This window comes from Dermochelys coriacea, chromosome 1 (assembly GCF_009764565.3).
Source record: "Dermochelys coriacea isolate rDerCor1 chromosome 1, rDerCor1.pri.v4, whole genome shotgun sequence".
Lineage (NCBI taxonomy): Eukaryota > Metazoa > Chordata > Testudines > Dermochelyidae > Dermochelys > Dermochelys coriacea.
Window position 1 is genome coordinate 141,904,573 of NC_050068.2, and position 14,235 is coordinate 141,918,807.

Sequence of the window (14,235 nt, forward strand, 5' to 3'; positions counted from 1 at the left end):
TTTGTACTTTGAAGGTGGACTGGTCACTGATTAACCCTGTCATTGCCTCAGAGAGAGCAGGTGCTGTACTAAAGTCAGATCTGCGGAGATAATCACAGTGAACTGCAGGAGGAATTGCCACCTAAATCCATGGACCAGAGGGACACACAAGACTCCTCCATAAGTAAGGTGATAGCTAAAGCCTGAGACCTAAGTGGAGCATCCTCCAGGTGGTCACAAAGCAGGTCAGAGATGCAGTTACCTCGGATACAGTGACACACACCACCATGGTATCTGGTTCCCTGCCCCACCTTCGATGTATAAACCAGGCACATCACCCATCCTTATGCCCCACTTCTCTCTCAAGACACTCATTGTAATAATAAACCCCTGCCAATCTTGACTACAGTCTCACATCCATTTTCTAGATAGAGCTAAGAGAACCCCATTTCCCCTGCCTAACCTCTTCCTGACTCTCTAGTACTTCACAACCAGCTTCTTGATATCACCTGGGAATACAGTTTATATTATGGAAAAAAAATATTAGAAAGCATGTGCACAAAGATGATGCAGTCCAGGGCCATATCTTCTGTATTACAAAAATCTGGTGACCTCAATGGTTTATTCAGGGTATAAGGCACCAAAGTGGCTTGCCAAATGGCTGCACAATTGTTAACCCCTTATAAGAAACCTTTTAGTTGTGAACCTATGTGGGTGGCAATGTCTGCCTGAGTCTAGAGAGAGCCTGCAACAAGAGCTCTCAGAGGAGAGGAGATGGGAGAAAGACAAGTGTTCATTAAGACCCAAAGAGAGTACTTTAAATGCTCATTTTTGTCTTGAGAGTATGAGAGACAGAGAGTCTACTTGCTTTAATCTCCATATGCTCAGGAATGTGGTGACCTTTTTATATATAAAGGAAAGCAAGATTGTTCACCAGGCAGGTGGTCCCAAACTCTCATAGCTCTAATTTATAAATTTTTTAATTGGAGCTACATTTGACTGCTGTACTTTCAGTACATCTAACTGAGCATTCTTCTGCTTTCAGTAGAGGTAATTTCCAACTAATGATAGTTTTTATGGCCATGTCCTTACACTGATTTATGCGAACTGGAAGAAACGTTTTAGAAATTCTCTAAATTAGCTTAAAACTGGTTTAAAAAAAAAAAACCCAATTCAGTTATAGTAAGGCAAAAGATACGTTAAAAATGACTCCATCATCAAACAACAGGTTATGATAGGTTTCCTTAAGCAACAAAAATCAAAGTAAATTAAATTTTTTTTTCAGTAATAAGACACTTACCAGATTTCTTTAAAGCTGTTGATCAATGGTTCAGGAAATATACAATATGCTATAAAACCTCAGCAGCCATTTACCTTGAAGCCTGACACACACACTCGCTAGCAGAAAACATTGTTACAAATACAAAACTACTTGGGCTGAGATTGGCAGAGGTTTCTTTTGGTTGTTTGTTCTGAAAGGGGAGTTGTTTTGCTTCACTGATCAAACTTAGGCCATGTCTATACTACAACGTTACATTGGTATACTGCTGCCAATTTTTATATATCACTCAAGCATGGCATGAACTCACCACAAGTGATAAATTCAGTGTACCACACGTAGGTATTCCAGTGTGCCCTGCACCAAAATGAGAGCTGCGTTGACAGTGGAGAAGCAAGTGGTGATCATGCTCTGGAGGCTTGCAGTGCTGCATTGCTACTGATCAGTGACCAATCAATTTGGAGCTGGGAAATCCACAGTAGGGGCCATTGTCATGTTTGCTGTTTTTAAAACAGCCAGACACAAGGGCTATTAGAAGAACCAACCATGGAGCTGTACAGCTCAGAGAGACCTTAAAAGACCATTTTAACAGTCAGCCACAGTAGTGTGTGACACTTTTATGAAATAGCGTGCCTTTGTGCGTACAGAGCTTAAATTATTGACTCCCATTACAAATGCAGCAATTATGCTTGGTATAAACTAATAAATAAACTCTGAGTTTCTGAAACTAGAACTTTAACTTCTTTTACTGTTTCTTTTCCCATAACAAAGTGCAAATACAGAGGGTAAAAACATTTTCGCAATACTAACAATTGGACTCATTTTGTAAAAATCCAAGTAAAAACCTGTGTAAACAATGAACATTTATGTTCATGTATTAAAAAAAATTACAATGTTTCAATCATGTCACAAATATGTAGCTAGGACTTCTGATTTCAGTTTTAACCAACAAACACTGATAAAACACCCCAATACAAAACAGAAAGAAAATTATTGCATGGAAGGTTTAGACACTGGGCACCCTATAAGTGTGGTGAATATCATCAACAGCTTCACAGGCAGTGGTGATTTTGGTTGATATCTCACTCCTGAGGGTGACAAAGGCACAGAGAACCCAGCTGCTACTGTCATCCTGAGGCCACCTGGGCCCATATGCTGCTAGCCAGTTTACTTTAATAATGCCAACAGAACTCATCCAAGAATGGCATGGTAAAGTCTCCTACCATGGGGGAAAGCATAAGGCATCCTTAGAAATGTTTGGGAGAGAATTGCACAGTATCTCCAGGAAAGTTTCATCCTGATCTCCGAAGAGGACAAAAGGGGCATCCCTATTCAGATAATCCAAGTACTCAGCATGGCTCCCACTGCCTAGCCCAACAAACTGAAGAAGGAAAAGCAGATGCTGCCCCTGTCTGTGCCCAAGCACAGGACACCGATCTGATAATGTATGCACACTGTTATACTATTATTTTTTAAATTTATTCTCCAACATTTCATTTTATAACATTATGCAAGTAAAGCGAGCAAGCAAAAGTCAATACCTTTGCTCTCTAAACTTGCAGATGAGATATGTACCATTTTTTAAATGGAGAAGAAGGCACAGGGAGAGAGATGAGATTTCAGGCACCGAAAAAGGTAAAAAATGCTTATGAGGAATAATGCAAGACAGAGCTTCACCTCACTTCTCAGCTGGGAGCCTTCCTGGCAATTAGACTATTTCCAAGAAAGCAAGTGTACACGAAATTTCAAACATGGTAACAAACACTTTGCATTCAGCACAAATTAGCTAGAAATAGTTCAATTGCAGAGGTCTTTCTAATTTCAAAGAGATTCAGTCTCAGACTTCCAAGGACATTGGAAGTAGATGTTTGTTATATATGGTTTGCTACTTATTGCCTTTCTTGTATAACATCTTTAAGGTGCATTTCATCCTAGTACACCCACTGAGATGTCAAAAGCCTATAACACAAAGGTACATCTAGGTAAATAATCAGCTATCCCTTTTTTATTTATTTGACCCAGGCTTCTGCCAAAAAAAATATCCCTTATACTCGCTCATTGTAACTAATAAGGTTGAGCCATTATTCCCGTTGTCCCTCTCCTTCTTCTTTAAAGCGTGACCTGAATTTTCCAAAACTAGACTGGGCATTAATGAATATTTTATTTTTATTCTAAGTGACTATGCAGGTAAATCTCTACTTAAAACCTTTCAAATATAAAATCATGGCAACTAAATTCACATGCAGAAGCATGCCGTTCTGAAGGTTTCTTTACATATGCGCCTACATCTTGAGTCAACTTTCTGCTCAAGAGTGATGAACTAATAGCACTGGTTACAGCTAGCTTTAGTCATAGTCAGGTACCGTGGCAGCTTTCCCAAACAGCTTGGCCAATGAACATCAATCCTGACTCACAACACCCTTTGCTATTCCAGACCCGAACGTCTCCTGAGCAGATTCTGCAAATCTTTCCAATTATTATAGTGGTTTGGTGAAGTGGACAGATGTGCCCATTATAAAATCATTGGCTCATACATAACATTTCAATACAGTACTGTCTTGGTTCCATCAATGTGTCTGCTCCCTTACTGATATTACTAACATTCCCATTTATTTTCTTCTTTCTAGTGGAGTCGAGAGGATACACATAGGGAAGTCTAGCCATTAAATTGTCAGTTGCAAAACTGGGAATTGAAATCTATCTTTCCAGCAGTGGCATCTGTGCCTGAGGCCACATTGAAAAGAAGCAGCAAAGGATCTTGGAATAAAGCGGCTACAAAGTTGCCTCAAGGAGTATTTAAGTGCTCAAGCTGCTCTTTAATTTCCTTTGACTAACCTTTTCTGCTGCGGAATTTACTTGTTTCCATAGTTAAAATGTTCCACAAGAGCCTCCTTCAGCACCCTTTCATGATGACCTCTAAAAATGATCAAGAACTAAGGTGTCAAAAATGTGTACCCTTAAATGGGACATACTTGTGCAAAGGAATACTCGGAAATACTGGCATAAAGCACTAGACACCCAGATTGTAAGCTCCTTGGGGCAGGAACTGTCATTTGTTACATGTTTGTAAAGTGTCTAGCACAATGGGACTCAACTGGTTTGTGGCTTTTAGGTGCCACTGCAACATGTTAAATAAATAATAGTGTTTATTTCGACTGGATATATAAATGTGCATGAGTGTAACTGTTCAGGGAGCTTTGTACCACCCCTCTTTGCCCCCCACTCTCCTCAAAAAATGAAGAGTGGGTGACACTAAGTCATCCCTGCACATCTGGAACATCCATACAGGAATAGATTTGAACTATAAAATCTGCCATGAGTGAGGGCTGGAGAAGCTGCACCAGCTTCGGAGCAGACTGATTACTATTTCTGACATGATTTATATAGTGCTAGGAACAGACGTACAGGCTCTCCCTGAGTAAAATTTCCCCATGTACAGAGGGTCAGCACAAAGTGATGCCCCACTTAAGTTCTCAAGATATGGTTTAAGTGGTGTGTACACCTTGTGATGTCCCTCTGAATAAGAGTGAATTTTACATTCAGTAGCTAGAGAGGAACAGATGTTTCTGTATATCACAGGTCTCCTTAATCCATTTAAATTTATCCTCCCTTTTTACAACCCTTTTGATTTCCTTTCTAAATTATAGGACCAGCAGTGCTCCAGTCTTTGATGGCACTAGGAAATTTGTACTTTAAAAATCTTGTCTTGCTCTTGGATGCAAGATTTTTATGGCAAAACTTGCTTAAGAGACTGGAGATACGATGCTCCCCAAGCAGATGTAGGAGGTCAGGACTGAGAAGGATTGACTACAGATCGGAGGGAGGAGAACGGGTGCCTCACCCTAATTAGGTTAGGGTTTTGTGGACCAGCTGGGTATGTATGAGGAGGAAGTGGGGAGGATCCGTTACCCCACCATCAATTGGGAGAGTCAGAAAACCATAAAACACCCCCTGAGGTTTGGTGATCACTATTTATTCAGCCTAAAGGCACCTGTAGCCATTGAAATCACCTCTGCACTTAGCTTCCCAACTACAGTCCTTCCAAACAACTGGAAACCCTATAATAAGAAATAAGCCAGTGTCTGACTAGATGCTGTATTAATCAGATGCATTGATGTGGGTTGTATTTTTTTTTATAATCTCTACTTTTCACAAAGTGATACAGCACCAGCAGAAGGTAATGAGTGAATGTTAGAATTTAGCTAATTTTCTGCCATGCCTTGCTAAAATGATCCTTCACACATGGTGTTAGGAACCATGGTGTTAGAAAGTAAGCTGTCTGGCCTAGTGATCAGAGGAGATGTCTAGGTCAGTGAATGAAAGCAGGGTCAGGGCCAGAGTCAAAGGCCAAATACTGGAGCCAGGGAGTAAAGCCAGTCAGGACCAGGAATCAAAGCTGAGGATCAGAGCTGTGGTAGATACAAATGCCAGAGGCAAGGGTTGAGCCAGAGTTCAAAGCCAGGGTTGGTAGCTGATGGTCAAGAGCAAGGTGAAAGATCAGGAACCAAAGGGAAGCAAGGATCAGGTGATCAGTAGAACAACAAAGGGTAGGGGGCGTAGGCCCATCCCTCCCCCACTTGGGTCTAGACCAGAACTGGACATTTGGGCTGGCCACCTTTCCATCAGGATGGAGGGGTGGCTGGGCCAAATTTGAGTGGCACTGAAACCCTGTACACTAGGTTGCAACACCACTCATTCAGACTTGGCCCAATTGTCCCTCTATCAGGACAGAGGGATAGGCAGGCCAAATTTGAGTGGGATTGCAACTCTGGGAACCAGCTGGCAATGCCACTCACTCAGATTTGGTCTGTCCTGGTAAAGGGGTGTCTGGGCTAAATTTGAGTGGTGCTCCAATGCACCTGCATGGCCTCCTCACCTTTCCAGCATCTATGGGCACTGGGACCCCCAGGCCACAGGGAGAAGCAGAGCAGGAAGCACCAGGAACACCCAGTCTCCAGAAGGATGGGAGGATTGAATCCAGGCTTTTGGTGCTTCCTGGGGAAGCAGAGACATGAAAGGAGGATGGGGCCTGGGGCTCCCAGAACTGCCTGGCCCATGGTAAGGATGGTGCTTTTCAGCAGGACCACATCTCTGAGTAAGAGCTTGGGCTGGATGCAGGATAGGGAGACTGCAGGGCTGGGTGTGGAGCAGCACAAGGAGCATGTGCGTGGAACTCTGTGCAGGTGGGAGAATGTGGAGCAGCATGCAGAAGCAGCTGAGGGGAAAAGTGCATGGGGCTTGACAGAGGGAAAGGGAGGGAGCACCGAGGCCCCTTCCTCAGGAACATTCTGGTTGTGCCCCTGCAGGTGGCACATTTCCTAAACTTCTGAGTACATTTCAAGTACTCGTTGCTTCAGTGCTAATAAGAGAGACATTCTGGAATGCCATTCTAGTAAGTGATAGTATTGGAACGCTATTAGAGGTCCCCCAAAAAAGTGCCAGAATGGCATTTTAGAATGTGCTGGCACAACTTAAATGCTGCAGATTCCACAGTGATTCTGTTTCTTGGAAAAGTATATGCTACTAGATGCTAAAAATAATTTAGAGATTACCATTGGTGGAGGGAGTTGGATAGTCCCTCTTTATACAGCTCTGGTGCAAGCACATTTGAATTATTCAGTTCTGGACACCCTCAGTACGAGAAAGATGTAGACAAACTGGAAGGAGTTCAGAGAAAGCAAGACAAATGATTATGGGCAGGAGGGAATGATGTCAAATGGAAGATTAAATTAGCCAAATATGCATAGCTAAACTAAGCAACAGCTATAGGTCAGGAGGTGGGGAATACAAAACCTGTCTTCAAGTGATAGAAGGATGTAAACAAGGAGGGAAAATTATTTACTAATATTTTGTTATTCTATGTCATCATGGAGTGCCAGCAGCACTAAATGTGCTAGTATTAACAGGAAGCTCTCTTCTTATACATCCGATTGCCTTCTCCTAGTTAGTAGTCTGTCTTAAAGCCACAGATGGGGACTATCATTTGGTGGGATAGGCACTGAATTCCCTTCTCTGGTCCAAAACCAAGCACATTTGGATGAGTGTATATTTTAAACATAAAAGTGTTCAGCTATTACATTGGATTCTCCCTTCTTCCACTCCCCCTCACTGTAGTGCCAAATGATCAGCCTGTCTGGGACTCTGCTGCCTTTGGAGTAATCATTTTTGAAACAGCGAGTCTGTTTTTCTGATTTCTTTAATGTGCTCTCAGGTGGCGTGCAGACTAGGTTGACAACAGAAACAAGAAGCCTTGCCTCTCAGTGAGATATGCATGGCTCTGGCATCCTTTCACTGCTTTCCTGGATTAGCAACAATCAGGAAAGGAGGAGATTTCAACTGTGCTCTCTGAAACATTTCACGCTCTTTTATACATTTTTAATTCAGCCCTGTACTCAAATACTGATTTTTCACAGTTGCCTTCATGCTGTTTTCGCTCTGTTAGAGTCTTCATTGGTGACTAATGATGTTTAGTCAGCTTTTCTCAACATAAGTCCTTATTATTTCTAGTAATTCTTTGAAGGATCTATTTAATTCAGGCCTTTTCCTCACCTGTTACCCATCTGTAATTGATGTTAATTCTTCTGATCTATCTTTAGCAATTGGGGGGGGGGGCGTGCGCGGGTCAGTGTCAATAGCTAGGCTACTTTTAATTATAAAGGGGAACAATCAGAACAGGAGTGGTTTTCTCCTCCCCCCAGAAAAGCTCATAAGATTGCAATTCTCTGTAGGAAGAAAATCGTGAGAGTTATCTCTTTAACAAGGAATATAAAGCATCAGCGAAGAGCTGACCCATCTTTTCTTTTCAATGACCACTTGGTCATGAACTGGAAAGAGACAGAGAAAGAAAACAATGGGATGTAAACAAAAGGTCTCCTGCTCACAATCTAGGTCTTCATCCAGTGTGGTAACAATAGTGACCACAATACTTGACTAGCAAATATTTAACCACAGCACATTTGAGAAAAAGCAGTATCTCACTCACATCACAGAATAATAGTAGTAATAGCTAGAAAAAAAAGCTAGTTACTGTAGGTCATTCAGTCCATTCCTCTGCCAATTGTTCCCTACTACACGTTACATTCCTTTTTGTCCAGTCTGGTTTTAAAAGCTTCAAGCAACACGTGTTGAATTACAGCAGATCACAATACAAGCAATGTGACAACACACAAAAGCTATGATGTGAGATTACCTTACCCTATGCCCTTCTGTGCCACTAGCATATCGGGCACTGTCCAGTTTCTCCACTGATACTGTCACCATTGTTGTGGGAATTCTTCCCAAGTGATACCAATGTCCTCTGTCACTTCCCTGGCTTTCCTCACTCTGCTCTTTCCTTCCACTAGTACCCAGTTCAGTACATACTCAGCACGTGCCCCATCTTCCATGGTATACCTGTCCAAACCACCGGAGCCTCTTTCGTTGTTGATATTTTTCTAACATGCCCTGTTATTCCTCTTACATGTGTTATTCTCTCTTTCCATGAAATGTGTAGCACCTTCCTCAGCCATCTGCGATGGGCAGCCTCCAATCTCTTTTTGTGAGCAGCTCATTGGCCAAGTCGCTGCTCCGTACAGTAGCGAACTCAGTACAATTGCATGATATAGTCTGACCTCCAGTTTAGTGTAGAGATCTCTGTTTAAACATGTGGTTCATCCTTCCAAAGTGATGTTTGGTTTTCCTAATCTCATATGAATATCTTTATTGCAGTCACTTTCAGATATCATCACTCCCCCAGTATTTTATTTCTTTTTTTAGCCACATACACCTTTACATTTGTTCTCCAGTTTCCTACTTTCATAATCTGTTTTCTCTGCATTTATTTTCAATCCCATTTTTGCTGCTTTCTGTTCCACCTGTGATGTAAGAGTCATCATTCTGTTCCTCCTCACGCTTAGTAAAGAAATATCAGGAAAGTCAAGGTCTCCCTTTTTATGCCATCCACTATGCCTTTTGTTGCCCACTTCGTCATCCAGTCTATTGGTAACGTCAAGAGGATTGATGATAGACAAGATGTGTTAACTCCCATCACAATACTGACCCAGGCCTGTATCGGGTCTTACTGTGCATCTACTTCTATCATATAAACTCATTATATTGATCAACTTCTAATATCCCATAGCTTCTAGCAATATTCCACATGGTTTCTTGTGAACACTATTAGATGCTTTCTTACAGTCAATAAAGATGGGTTTTTGCTGAGCTGTAGCTTTAGATGATCTGTTGAAACAAGAGCTACCTGGACAGAACCCAGCCTCTTCTTCTCATAATATTTCATCCATGATGTGAAACACTAAACATTTTAAAGCAAATAAACCCACTAGAACTTAATGATCAATAGAGCTGGTAGAAAAATTTGATAGAACAGTGTTCCAACAGAAAATGCTGTTTCATCAAAATGAAACTGTTCCATGGGACCATATTAATTTCAAAGAATATCGCTATGGGAAGTGTTGAAACAAATTGTTTACCCTCATATTTCATTTTGATAAGGTAAACACTTCACCTTCATTTTATTTTTTATTACAATAATATTTCAACATTATCAAAACAAAAGTGGTCATTGTTTCTGATTTTTTTTTTTTTAAATTTCTGTTCTGTGAGAAATGCCAATTTGTTGACTTTTTGTTCTGGTTTGGAATGAAAACAAAATTTTGACATCAGAATTTCCTGCAGGATGGAAATTCCAGTTTCTATCTATGAGAGCTAGTCAAAGTCTTGCCTTTTGGCTGCTAACATACTGGTAAACAGCAAAACTTTGAAATTATTACCTGTCTTACCTTTGAAAATTGTAGCTTGGCCATAACTAAAACACATATTTGCAGATGACCATTCCAAAAAGCTCACACAGTCAACATAGCACAAGCTACAGTGACAGGGAAGAACTGATATGTTGACATTAACTTTTTATGCTTATCACTTTATGAAGAGCCCCATAATCTGTACCAGCTTACTATTTACTTATATATAATTACTTCTAACTACCTCTCTTGAAGTTCACAGTTCATGGCATGCTGCTCTCTACTGCATAGATGATAGTTTTCATATTCTAAAAAGGTGGTTTCTGGACTTCCCTGCTTTCTTGGCACTTGACTACTGGAGGGGAAAATTTAAACACTGGGGTACTTTTATTGTGTATAGAGAAGCTGGAAAACAGTAGCCTCTACATGCAGTTGTTTATAGAGTTAATATTCATTTTTACAATCACTTAGAACTAATGCATGAATAAACCTTTTAGTTTCTTAATGACATGTAAGCATGTCTAAATCAGTTTTGCATTAGATGTTTTCAAGCAATAAAATAAAGGAGAAACAATTTGAGTGAGGCTCAGAGTAGAACACTTTTTGTTTTATGTCCGTTTATTCCAACAATTAAAGGAAAAGGTAAGGTTTTTTCTCCTAATGGATGAATGCATTATTGGCTTGTGCATGCGTGTGTGTGTGTATAAGAAATTTCAGAGTGAAGATCAAGGTTTAGCAATATAACCGAGATTCTCTGGGCTCAGGATTATGGCATTTGTGCCTCCTTGCCAGCACTGTTTAGTAAAGTATGTGTCACTCACACAACCTACTGTCAAATCAAACACTGCAAATATAAGATGAACCACTATTGAAAATATCCACCTTGTCTATGCACAGCCAAAATCCTTGAACAAGTGTCTAGTCAGAGCTATAAACTTCTACACTCAAAACAATTGCCTTGTTTTAGATTACGTATCATTTCATCATCATTTGCATAAAGGAGAAAAAAACAACAACAACAACACAATAAGAAGCGAGGAACAAACAGAAAAAATGCTTTATAAATGTGCTGTGGGATACCACACCACCTCCCCCAACAGCTGCTTTTCAAAACAAAAAGACCTAATCTTAACAGAAGTCAGTGGAAATCATGGATGCTCAGCACTTCTGAAAATAAGGCATTTTTTATTTTAGTGCCTCTAAGTAGATGTAGGTACCTAAATTTAGACTTTCATGTTTGAAAAAAATAAAAAGGTCCAAAAAACCATGCTGCTTTTATTTTAGTCTCTCTGGAGCTGTGCAAAACCATCAGTATTATGTATGAACACTGTCTTATATATATATATATATATATATATATATATATATATATATATATATAAAAAATACAGTAACTATAACAGTATATACATACACCTATGTAAATAAATATCACATTCCATACTTGTCTTCCATGTTCACATGTGGGTGTATGCATATATATTTTTCTGTTCTTTTTTTTCCAGCAGAATGATTTTTTTTTCCATTCAGCCTTAGTGCTTAAGAATATATGCAACTGTCATGATTCTCTCTCGCAGGTTTCCAGAGACCAATTTTAAACCTGTGCTTCGACAAGATAAAAGCTGGTATTTTTCCAGGGACATGGTGGAGAAAGATAGGAATGTAAAAAGTGAAAAATATTTCGTTGACATCTCCTAGTCTCCTCAGTGCAGATGGGGATGTCCATTTTAAGTACTTTCTGTGCAAGGTAACCATTGCAAGTTAATGAAAACCCAAATATTGAAAAATAATCTGTGTAGCAGAAATTTAAATATATGCATTTATGTATAAAGGTGTTCGTGTGTGCATGCACACACAAATTAATTGCTCCCTAACATGCATTGTTAATTATTATCTCTCTCCTCTGCACCCGAGGTATCACATCAGTTTAAAAAACAATCGGCAAACAGATGGAGAGCTGCTGGAGTTGAACCTGCCGGTATATAAAAAGTGGATACAGACTTTGTGTAAGGTGACAAGCTGATGTAATCATCAAGTAATAAGCAAATGATGAAAAATGCACATTATGGAGCCATGCTGCATGAAAAAACATATTGACTTTGCAATCAATATGGAGACGAGGTGATATCGTGGTTTAAATTGACCAACGTTTCATCTGCAAACTGAAGGTCCAATATAGTATGAATCAGAAACTATGGTGGGCAAGTCGCTCACTCCAATGAATGATTGTTCACCTCATGTACCATTGCAGAGCTGGTTGGCAACACTCCTTGTGAGAAATGTAGGATTGGAATATGAGGGAGTTTTGCAGGTGAAGGCGGAGGAGAACTGACAAAGCGTGCAGTGCAGGTTTCTTAGAGGTGCCCACCTGCACTGTGTCCACTTCAAGCCAGATCAACAAGACTCACTTTCGTGGACATTAGAGTTTCACAATTTCAATGGGAAAGAACACAAGAAAAGTCCAAAACGTATTTGCGAAAGCACAGCCTATTTTAATAGCACTATTTTACCAGTTTTTCTTCTGAGGGGAAATAAATGTTGCACACAAAAAATAGGCTAAACTAAAAGCAGTTGCCTCTGCTAGTCTAGAGATTGCCATTTATATGTGACAAAGTTAATTCTGCACTTTAACAGAGTTATTTTTAACAGAGATCAGAAAAGCTTACAAGAGATTTGCAATGTGAAATCTAAAGGTATCCAAGTGTTTTAGCACCAGAATTTCATGTTGCTAATCAGACCAGGGGACTGACAAATTGATGTCTGTAGTGTACTGACAACATTCACTCAGCTAGTCAACAACATGTCAAAGGAGCACCGCATGAAGCTTGTCTTTCCCCCAGATGCTGACACCAGTTCCAAACTATGGACCGCATTGTAAATCAGGGCCAGCCTAGATCATTTGCTGGTGGAATCTCAGACATACATGAAGCCATTCCAGAACATACCCACTTTGGCTCACTAATCTCGATTTTGGTTATCAGTCTTGCCATACAGTCTTGTGCATGTAGCTAATCGGTTTTGCCATACAAAAAAAGCATCATTACAATAAGCAGGGAAATTTGAATGAATTGAACCATGTCCAGATTTCTGCCTACATAGGAATAGAGATGTGGCAAAAGGGGCTACAATGCAAACTCCATCCCCAATCTGAGTTTTTTCCTCCAGTTGTTTGCATTTACTTTTGGGGGGGGGGGGGAATGAGTCTTTTTTGTTGATGTTGGTGCACCATTTTTAACTACTGTATATGTGTTACATCCCCATATAACTGAAACACTGGATCTTCCATATTTTGAAAGTCAGTCTCCCACCAAAAATTGTAATTCAATAGTAAATCTTTAGTCTAATAGAGACAGTTGAAATTATCAACATCAGTATGAGATGTTAAATATATACACTAAATACAGTTAAAAGTTACTATAATTCTGCAAAATTATGTTATACTAACAATCTCTATGTAGTCACACACACAACCACCGTAACTTAATTCCTGAGGATTAAACTGGGACATTATGATATGCCCAGGGTAAGAGGAAGTGTGTTGTTGCGCTCCCTCTGGAGCGGCCTGACAAGGAGATTGTAATTCAAGGACTAATGAATGATCTTTCCACTGCTCGAGGACATGAACTGTGCTAATCTATAACTAGCATTGCATACGCTTCCCCCATGTGGCAGTTTAGTGATGTCAATTGGCTTGCTGAGGACGCAGCAGCAAGGCTCTGCTCACTCCACAACCTCAGCCACTCAGCTGTGTGGGGTGGGGAAATAGGACTTCTGTGGTACCTGCTTCCCCTCCTGCAGTGCCATGCATTGATTTGACAAGACCAACCTATTCCAATCAATCGCTTCTTTTTCCTGTGCCTGATCTTTTAATTTCCTTTATTTTATGTCACTGGTTTTTAGTCATACTGCGATCCCTTTTAGTGGAGCGCTTTTCCCAGCAGTTTATTTACATTGTACCACAAATCCAGGGTAACTTGTTTTACCTCCTGCGATACAGTGTACTACATTACACTAAGATGACACTTATAGTATACCTCTAATGAGAGTGGATTTTATTACTAGTTGTTTTTCAAGTGCGATTGGTGAACACATGAATGTAATAAAGTGCGATGGGTCAAGGAGACAATGTTTGGTCCAGATTTAGCCTAGCATTTGGAGGTTGGGCTCAAACTGAACCAGAGCTATGGTACTTGTCAGATAGTGCTGAAATCGCATAAGCTGTTCCCTGACTGTTGCAGG